This window comes from Octopus bimaculoides, chromosome 20, assembly GCF_046866305.1.
Source record: "Octopus bimaculoides isolate indiv1 chromosome 20, ASM4686630v1, whole genome shotgun sequence".
Taxonomy (NCBI): Eukaryota; Metazoa; Mollusca; class Cephalopoda; order Octopoda; family Octopodidae; genus Octopus; species Octopus bimaculoides.
This window is the reverse complement of record NC_142947.1, coordinates 4601842-4611841: the sequence shown is the minus strand read 5'-3', so window position 1 is coordinate 4611841 and position 10000 is coordinate 4601842. Positions and strand designations below refer to the sequence as shown.

Below are 10000 nucleotides of genomic sequence, written 5' to 3'. Positions count from 1 at the left end.
AATGCTGCGGTGAACGGTCACGGTGAACTAGATTTGTCTGCTGACAGGTTTCTGTTGTTGGTGTTGTAGACACCTGGGCAAACAGTAGAACAATAACAATAACAACAACAACAACAAAGATATTTACAATAACAACAAAAACAATGACAGCTCTAGCAACAAGAACAATAGTTGCTACTGTGATGTGTCTGCTGCTGCCCCTTTTGCCCGCATTCCTCCTCCTCCTCCTCCTCCTCCTTCTTCTCCTCTAACTACTACTACTACTACTACTACTACTACTACTACTACTACTACTACTACTACTACTGCAGCAGCAGTAGCAGTAGCAGCAGCAACGACGATAAAAAATGAAAAACTGTTGGGAAAAGAAACATAAAATGTAACAAGGGAGATGGAATGGAGAGAGAGAGAGAGAGAGAGAATAAGAGAGAGAAAGAGAGAGAGAGAGGTAAAGAGAGAGACAGAGAAAGCATAAGGAAGAGAGAGAGAGAGTGAGTGAGAACTTTGCCGAACTGTGAAAGTTGTTAAAGCGTCTGTTAGAATGAGTTGTAAAATTTGTTCCGATTCGCTTTGCGCTCTGAGTTCAAATTCAACCGAGGTCAATCTTGCTTTTCGTCCTTTCGGGTCTGATAAGAAAAAAAAAAAAAAGGTATCATTGCCAGTGTAGAAGATTGGTGGAACAGCGTGAATATTGGAGCGAATAATTTTCAGTACTTGTACCAGATTCTTTGAATTGCGAGTTCAAATCCCGTTAGGGCCCAAATGGTGATAGACGTAACAGCACCGAGGCGCAGTTCACTCTGTCGGAAACTTGGAAACGACATGCTGTACTACTTGGTATTCGCGCCGGAAGCTTCGATACGAACAGCTTGTTCACCGCATCCTATGTGTGTGTGTGTGTGTGTGTGTGTGTGTGTGTGTGTATGGGAGAATTTACGAAAAAACAACAGACGAAGACAGGTGGTGTAAACAACAAATGGATGTATTAGTTTAACGCTCGGGAACAGAGAAAGTCTTTGACGTTTCGAGCCTACGCTCTTCAACTGAAAGGAACACAGAAAGAAATAAGGAGAGAAAGAAGGATATATATATATATATATATATATATATACACACCAACCTTTCTGTCTGTCTGTCCGTACATCCATCCATCCATCTATCTATCTATCTATCTATCTATCTATCTATCTATCTATCTATCTATCTGTCTATCTATCTATCTATCTATCTATCTATCTATCTATCTATCTGTCTATCTATCTATCTGTCTGTCTCTCTCTCTCTCTCTCTCTCTCTCTCTCTGTATTTCTCACTCTCTCTCACTCACACTCTCTCTTACGTACCCATATGTATGTATGTTTGTGCGTGTGTATGTCAATGTAAGGGTACATGATGTACTTGAAATTAACCGAACAGAACCCAATAAATAGAGCAAGTTGCGTCCGCTGCTTCTCCCTGCGTCCCCTTAACAGAGTGAAGTAGGTCCCACCATTCCCGTCGGGTCATTCCAGCAGGCCCACCTACTACCTTCCCCTCCGCCCCCACGCTGTGTGCTGTCCTGGTTGTTTCGAGCAGGTCGACTCGTAAGCAAGCAGCAGTGAGTCCATAGGATTAGAGTGAGAGAGAGAGAGAGAGAGAGAGAGAGAGGGGGGGAGAGTGTGGTGATGGTGATGATGGCTGGTTGGCTGGCTCGGTGGTTGGTTTGAAGATGAGTAGAATCTGGTTTTAACGTTGGTGCTCAGGTTTGCAGTGGATGTGAGCGAGCGTGGCAGAAGGGGAGGAGGAGGAGTGGTGGTGGTGGTGGTGGTGGGTGAGTGACGAAGGGGTTCGACGACAGGAAGAGAGAGATAGAGACACAGAGAGAAAGAGACGGAGAGAGAGAGAGAGAAAGAGAAAGAGACGGAGAGAGAGAGAGAAAGAGAAAGAGAGACAGAGAGAAAGAGAAAGAGCCGGAGAGAGAGAGAGAGAAAGAGAAAGAGAGACGGAGAGAAAGAGAAAGAGACGGAGAGAGAGAGAAAAAGAGAGAAGGACAGAGAAAGAGAGAGAGATAAAACCGGTAAGCAGTTAAGGGCGACAGAGACTGGTGGTTTTCGCGCTCACGCACATAAGTTTTTCGGTGTTTTTCTGCGTTTGTCTATATCTCCCCCCCTCTCTCTCCCTCGCCCCCTCTCTCCCCTCGCCCCCTCTCTCCCTCGCCCCCTCTCTCTCCCTCGCCCCCTCTCTCTCTCTATATATATATGTATGGATTATATACTTGTGTAAAGAGAGAGAAAGAGAGAGAAAGAGAGAGAGAGAGTGAGGTTTATGTAAACACTCACCCGCTCATAAATGCATAAATATGTATGTGTGTGTGTTTGTGTATTTAAGTCTGTATATGTTTCTGTACAGAACACACATACAGAGAATATAGAGGCTCACACACATACAGGCAAACGTACACATACACACGCAAACACAATCATGTCCAAAACACACACCCACACACAAACCATTCTTCGCTGCTATCGATGTCCAAACAATATCGGAAGGAAAAAAAGACAATGATATGAATGTGAATAGGTACGTGTGTGTGTGCGCGCGTGTGTGTGTGTGTGTGTGTGTGTGTGTGTGAGTGCAGGATTGATAGGCAGACGACACGACGAGAGAGAGAGAGCGGAAATATAGAATGATTAGAGAGAGAGGGTGAATAAAGACACACACACACACGCACGCACACACACACATACACCCATAGAAAGAATGAGCGATAGAGAAAGAGAGAGAGAAGAAGAGAGGTGTAAAAGGGAGTAGGAGGTGAAAGTGGAGAGATAGAGAGAGAAAGAGAGAGGGGGAGGAGGGAGGGAGGACGGTAAAGAAATTCAAACAAGAAGTGTAAGGAATGAATGGCATGAGAAAGCAAGGGAACATAAAAGAAGAAGAAAAATACGGTGATACAAAAAGGGAGTAAGAGAGAGAGAAGGGAAGACATGCATATATATGAATGTATAAAGAGAAAGAGATAGAGCGAAGAGCGAGGGATGGAGGGAGAATGAGGTAAGTAAGAGTTTAGTGTTTCACAAGCAACTAGTTCTCTCTCGTTATTCATTGCTGTAGCAGCCAGTTTAAACATTTTCCCAGGTAAGTTTATATATATTTGGTATTTCTTGTTTAAAAGGCTCCGTTGTGGCTTTCATCACAGCCTAATTAACGATCCGTTCTCATCATCATTATCATCATCGTCATTATCATAACAATCAAAGTTATTATTGGTTTTTTCTTCTTTCTTTTTTATAAATATTATAATTTTTGTTAAATGTTTGTACATCGATAGCAGTAGGAAGCGTGTGTGAAGTGCATATATATATATATACACACAATCATATAAATACATACGTGTGTGTGTGTGTGTTTATTCTTTCATTCTTTTATTCGTTTACTTGTTTCAGTCATTTGACTGCGGCAATGCTGGAGCACCGCCTTTAGTCGAGCAAATCGACCCCAGGACTTATTCTTTATAAGCCTAATACTATCGGGCACTTTTGCCGAAACGCTAGTTTACGGGAACGTAAACACACCAGCATCGGTTGTCAAGCGATGTTGGGGGACAAACACAGACGCACAAACATATCCATCCATCCATCCATCCATCCATCCATCCATACATACATACATACATTACGACGGGCTTCTTTTAGTTTCCGTCTACCAATCCACTCACAAGGCTTTGGTCGACCCGAGGCTATAATGGAAGATACTTGTCCAAGTTGTCACTCAGTGGAACTGAACCCGCAATCATGTGGTTGGTAAGCAAGCTATTTACCTCACAGCCGCTCATTCGCCTATGTACATGTATGTATATATGATTGTGTGTGTCTGAGAGAGGGAGAAGGCGCGTGGCTTAGTGTTTGAGAAATTCGGTTCGCGATCATCAACTCGTGAGTTCAATTCCTGGCGGCGATTTGTGTCTTTGAGCCAGATATTTTATTCCATGTTACTCCGGTCTATTCATCCAGCAAAAATTAGTACCTGTATTTCTTGTATTTCAAAAGGGCCAGCCTTGTCAGGCCCTGTGTCACACCGAATCTCTCTGCGCAGTGCTCAGCCACGTGCACGTTCATCTCACGAGCAGGCTGTTCCGTCGATCAGATCAACTGGGAACACACGTCGTTGTAACCGGCGAAATGCCGGTTAAATCTATAGCAGAGACAGGGGTAAAACTAGTGAAGGTCACAGCGTAGGTTGTTCCTCGTTTCCTTTACCACACACACACACACACACACACACACACATACATACAGACATCTCTATCATCTATTGTTTATCTTTTATCTATGTGCGTGTGCGCTGAAACTATACACCCAGGCGATTAACAACTAAGAGTTTATTAATTTCATTAATTCGAAGGTAATATTTTCCCTTCTGTCGTAACTCTTACCCTCAGCAGATAAATCTTTGGCCTTTTGCTCTGATTTTCCCCTTTTCCTGTTACCCTGCTTCCCCACCCAACATCTTTCCATTTCAGCAGTAACATCGCTGCACAAACTCCCACATTTCTGCGTAAAATGCAGATTTCTTTTCTGCGAAAACATCGAAATGTATTTAACATGTAACATTATCTATCTATCTATCTATCTATCTATCTATCTATCTATCTATCTACCTGTCTGCCTGTCTGTTATATATGTATACATACATACATACATACATACATACATATATATATATATATATATATATATATATATATATATATATATATATATATATATATATATACATATATATATATATATGTGTATGTAAAACATATATATATATATATATATATATATATATACATATATATATATATATATATATATATATATATGTATGTAAAACATATATATATATATATATATATATATATATATCCTTTATTTATCATCTTGTGTGTATAGTTTGTGCGTGTATTCGCGCGCGCGTACTTAGGGTCGTGGAGTCTGTGTGTCAGAAAGAGGAGACAAAAGTCCCTTGTTTAGGAAATGACGTCTTTTGATAATCTTGTATAAAATTACTAGAAAGAAGGAATGGTCAGGACTGGAACGCTGTTCATCTTCAGAGCGGCTTCATCAGCGTTCACCGGGGTGGTGATGGTGGTGGTGGTTAATAAGAACAACAACAACAGAAAAAAACTCGAACTGACAGCCACAAGTTGTTTATAGTGTGTGTGTGTATGTATGTATGTATGTATATATATATATATATATATATATATATATATATATATATATATATATATATATATTATATACATACAGACATATTGGCTAAACTGGCAATATGACCATCCCCAAGTACAACAACATATTATATACATATATATATGCATATGTGCATATACATATATGTATACACATACACACCCATATGCGCATGTATGATTATACATACATACATATACATATATCTCCTTCCTTTCCCGAGCGTCCAATAATACTATCCGTATCACGTCCTCACTTTGTTGTTTTTTTGTTATTGTTTTTTGTGTTTTTTTAAACTATATATATATATATATATATACATATACATACACAGACATATATGTGAGAATCAATTCTCCTGAAAGAGTCGAGGCCCATCCCCCACCATCACCACCACAACCATTACTGTGAATCCCGTCATCATCATTCTAAAGACTTATCATCACCATCGTCATCATCACCATCACCAACACCGGCACCACCACCACCACCACCACCACCACCACCACCACCACCACCACCACCACTACCACCACCCTGCCACAGCTCATTCTTCTCTCATGCTTCCTACACAGCAAAACATGTTACATCCGTTCACATTTGATCTGAAACTATGTAACAACAGCAACAACAACAACAACAACGAGAATCACAAAAGCAAGAAAATGATTAGCTTCTGTCACGTAGTCGCACGAAGTATTATTTCCTAGAAATACCAGCGAAACTGTCCTTCACTTCAGAGCCAACCTAACGACTTTACTTGGAATGCAGCAATCGACTTTCACTTTGTGAAATGCTGCCGTTTCCTCCCATCTATTTCGTTTGGCAGCAGACAGACTGGGGCGACGGGTGGAAGCTGAAACCACACCTCACTTTATGTATATATATATATATATATATATATATATATATATATATCTATATATATATAAAAATTGATGTAATGATTGCATTGTTCAGTTAAATTGAGTTGCATGAAACGATCGTAATGCATTACCTCCGGATATCCTTGTTGCTTATTTTGATTTTAATCACCTTACTTTGAAATTGTATGGATAATACCGTACTAAATTCTGGTGACTCAACTTAAGTACCATATTCATCTGAATCTAAATTTTTGCTGAACTCATCTACCATACCCAATATATATATATATATATATATATATATATATATATATATATATATATATAAAGAAGTTTGGAAACGCTAATATATAAAAAATGAATTTTAATTTATAATTTTGTCAGAGATATTTAACATGTTTCGGTTCTTGAAAAAACGAACCTTATCAAAAATACATATATATATATATATATATATATATATATATACATACAGAGAGCGAGAGAGAGAGAGAGAGAGAGAGAGAGAGAGAGAGAGATAGGGTGCGATGGGTAAATTGTCACTACTTTATATTTTTTATTTCGCGCGTGCGCTTTGTTTGCTTTTGATTTTGTCGTACACATTATAGTAGGCTCAGCTGGGCACCGTCGGTGAGAAATACAGCACCATGACGCAATTCGCTCTGCCAGAAATTTAGAAACGACATGCTGTACTGCTTGGCATTCACGCCAGAAGTTCTAATGGGAACATTTCAGAGTGTTTGGGTGTCAATCTGAGGACATGTAGCGAGAGTTATAAAAATCAAACATCCAGTGAACATCAGGGTGTTTGTAGTGATCACTGGTGTTGGGGACGTTGTGCTCCATTCATCTTCCCACACGGCCTTAGACTCAACAAGGAGGCCTACATCAAGTGCCTGGAGGACGTAGTGCTACTCTGGTCAAGAGGGTGGCTGCTGGAAGACCCTATTTCTGGCAACTGGACTCTCCACCATGCCACACAAGCAGGAGAACTCAGTCATGGCTGTCAGACAATTTCTGCGACCACATCACCCCTAACATCTGGCCACCTAATTTCCCAGACTGCAACCCTCTTGATTATTATGTGTGGGGCTCAGTTGAGCGAGAGACCAACAAAACTCCTTGTAACACCACAGATGAAATGAAGGCAAGGATTATGGCAGCAGTCACCAACTTAAACAAGGAGACCATTCAGAAGAGTTGCAGGAGATTCTGAAGTCGTTTGGAGGTCGCAGTTGAAGCCAATGGTGATTTTATTGACTAAACTTACTCTTTAGTATTTCAAGATATTTTAATGTAATTTTGGTAAATATATCTGTTAAAATGCGATGTCAGTCTTATTTTGATTTTTGCCTAATTTAGACGACAGTTTATTCACCGCACCCTGTGCATGCACAGAAACCGTGTGCTATAAGGCGGCGAGCTGGCAGAAACGTTAGCACGCCGGGTGAAATGCTTAGCGATATTTCGTCTGTCTTTACGTTCTGAGTTCAAATCCCGCCGAGGTCGACTTTGCCTTTCATCCCTTCGGGGTCGATAAATTAAGTACCAGTTACGCACTGGTGTCGATGTAATCGACTTAATCCCTTTGTCTGTCCTTGTTTGTCCCCTTTGTGTTTAGCCTCTTGTGGGCAATAAAAAAAAAGAAACCGTGTGCTATTCCATGGTAGCAATACCGTTTAGCGATACGTTCGTCTGCTCAAGCAAAGTTTATCTGGAGTTCAAACAGCAAGAAGATCATCGTTTAAGGACCCATTGACCTTAATACCATCGGTTGAATGAAAGGCGGAGACTTGGAACGGGCGGGAGGGACGGTGTTCTTATCTCTGTTCATCTCGCTTCTGTTATCTCTGCGATGAGATATCTTTAGCTCTGACGCCTTCAAGAACGAGGTTATTTGTGTGTGTGTGTGTGTGTGTGTGTGTGTGTTTGTACATGCATGTTTGTGTGTGTGTATTTGTGTGTATTTGTGTGTGTGTGCGTGTGCGTGTGTGCATATGTTTGCGCGCGCGTGCGTGCGTGCGTTGTTTTTTGTCAAAAGTGAAAGGGGGAAGAGAAGCGGTGCCGATTAATGGAATGGATGGGAAGAATATCACCTCAAACAAAACACCTGTATATATATATATATATATATATATATATATATATATATATATATATATATATATATATATATATACACCTACATTGCCGTCATGTACCGTTCGCTTTTGTAGCTCGTTGATGCCTTCTCGATAAATCGTCATTTCTCCCATGAGACGAAACCGCACCGTTATTTCCTTCTGCTTTTCTCTTTGTGTTTATTCGGCGGAGGCATTGCGGTGATTGTCATTGCTCTCCCCAACGGGATGGTCGTTGGCTCACGAGGAGCTCATCTGCACTTCCACAGGTGTTTTTTTAGTCCTGCTGAGTGTCCAGACACCGTCTTCAGAAGAGTAACAAGCTAGTTTAGTTGCCGACCATCAACCCACGGAACAAGTTGCATTGGTTTACACGGTACCAGAAGCAGGCCTCATCCGTTTGTGATGAGATCTCTGACCTGACGTTAGTTTGTTTACGATCCCGTAACTTAGCGATTCGGTAAAAGAGATCGATACGGTAAGTGTCGCACTTGAAAAATAAGCACTGGGGTTGATTTGATCAATTAAACCCTTCAGGCGGCCGGAACCGAGATGCGTCCTCGAATGTCGTGCCAAGGTCTCTGACTGCCATTAGCGTCGCATTCTTGTGGAGTCGCTGTCAGTGAACAGGCAAAGTAGGTGACCACTCTTTTACCTCTTACCAGAATACGGAAGTTTACAAAATAAAACATCTGATATGACTTCTGTGTTCGTGTGTTCGCATCCGGGCATGTCTACACACACACACACACACACACACACACACACACACACACACACATGCTATATATGTATTCGAACGCACATTTGAGCCAAAAAAATAAAAAATAAAGATAACATTGTATGTAATATTATCTTCTCTAGTTGAAACGGTACACTTGTTGATAATGAACGATATTATTTCCCACACGCACACACACACACACACACAGACATACACACAAACACAAACAAACACACATGTACGAGTACACACTTATGTGTGTGTGTATGTGCGCGCGCGTGCGTGTGTGCGTGTGTATGTGTGTTATTTGGTATTGTTAACCTGTGGGAAAAAGACAAAAGCGGTTAATGATGGTGGAATTGTCTACGTAATGTAGGTTAGAAGAAGTTTTTTCAGTAATCCTTCGCCATAACGCGGTTCACTTATCGTCGATTCCTCCATGGTGTTGTTTTGCATTTAAAATAAAATAAATATATAGAAATTATAAAAATAATGATAAAAATATACAGTACTGTATCCACTTCGCGGATTTCATCTATCGCGGGGGTTTTTGGAACGTAACACCCGCGATATTCGAGGGAATTTTGATTCGACTCTAAGGCGGTGAGCTGACAATGCCTTGCGGTATTTCGTCCCCTCTTTACGTTCTGAGTACAAATTCCGCTGAGGTCAACTTTGTCTTTCATTCTTTCGGGGTCGATGAAATGAGACCCAGTTGAGCCCTGGGGTCGATCCTAACCGACTTAACCACCCCCGACCCACCACGAACTTGTCCTTGTGTCAAAATCTGAAATCAATATTGATTTGACTGGACCCCACCACATACACACACAAGCACACACTCACACACACACAATACTGCAATGTGCACATACACACATGCGCATACACACACATACATAACCACTTACACACACTCACATACATACTCACGCATACACGCTCACACACACACACACACACGACACATAGATGTGCATACCTAAGCACAAACACACACACACACACACACATGTTCTCCTACGTTGTACACACCCCGCTTGTCAAGATATCATTTCAGCGATTTGT

At 41.0% G+C, this 10000-nt stretch overlaps 1 protein-coding gene across 2 annotated transcripts in view; it reads left to right on the top strand.

The window, feature by feature from the left end:
- The first annotated feature begins 2822 nt into the window (after window positions 1–2822).
- The window catches only part of LOC106867443 (allene oxide synthase-lipoxygenase protein), a 38892-nt gene continuing 31714 nt past the window's right edge, over window positions 2823–10000 (top strand). The window contains exon 1 of one of the 2 annotated variants that reach the window (XM_014912320.3): window positions 2823–3033. The gene's annotated coding sequence lies outside the window, so the exon portion shown is untranslated. Of the gene's footprint in view, window positions 3118–10000 lie in introns of both variants that reach the window. The other variant, XM_014912319.3, reaches the window with a different exon arrangement.